Below are 819 nucleotides of genomic sequence, written 5' to 3'. Positions count from 1 at the left end.
TGTAACTGTATATCTATCCTAACCATTTTGAATACACAGATACAAAATGGACATTCATCTGTATCCCCTTTTTTGTTGAGTTCTGCTATTTGAATATTATAGGTGTGTAAACTCAGAAAAATATTCTAAAAGAGTCCAGTAGTCCATAATAGTATTGGGTCTTCCACTTCATTGGCAATGTCAGAAATTGTTGACCTGAGTCCCCTATAGCTCAACATAACAGCATGGCTATACTTCTTAAACTTGGTTTTTATACTTTTCTGCTGGATGGTTAAGACCAAGGTAAAGCAGGACCTATGCAACAAGAGTTGTAGCTTTTGGCTCTGATAAGGTCAGTCAAATCCCCTCAGGATTTATCCTGAGATCCTGTACCTCAGATTGTAGAACCATTGTCAGTGTCAGCCATGTGGATGAGTCACAGTCATTGCTCAGCCAACGTGCTCTCTGTGAAAGCCTGAGAGAATGTTTTCTCTCCATGTGACTCTCCTTAGCACATCATCGATCACTCTACATCATTGATCACTTTCCTCTTTGGCCCCATAATCTCCTTGATCAGAAAATTTGGGACACTACAGAGTACATGACATTACAGTACAAGTTCTCATATGTCCTGAGTCTTAATTGACCTTGGAAGACTAGGGCCAAAATGTTGGTTTTCCTTGTGGCTCTTTTTTTTTTTCCTCTAATTTTGGTCTGCAAACTTAGGTTCTTAACCCTCCAGAATAGAAGTTTATTGTTATTACCATACAACCTAGGCTGTTCAGCTTAACCTCACTATCTGTCTGAATACCAAACATCTTAGGCATAACATGGAACTGG

This window comes from Octodon degus, unplaced genomic scaffold (genome assembly GCF_000260255.1).
Source record: "Octodon degus isolate 3935 unplaced genomic scaffold, OctDeg1.0 scaffold00018, whole genome shotgun sequence".
In the NCBI taxonomy this organism is placed as follows: Eukaryota; Metazoa; Chordata; class Mammalia; order Rodentia; family Octodontidae; genus Octodon; species Octodon degus.
The sequence above is the reverse complement of the archived record's forward strand: the minus strand, read 5'-3'. Positions refer to the sequence as shown.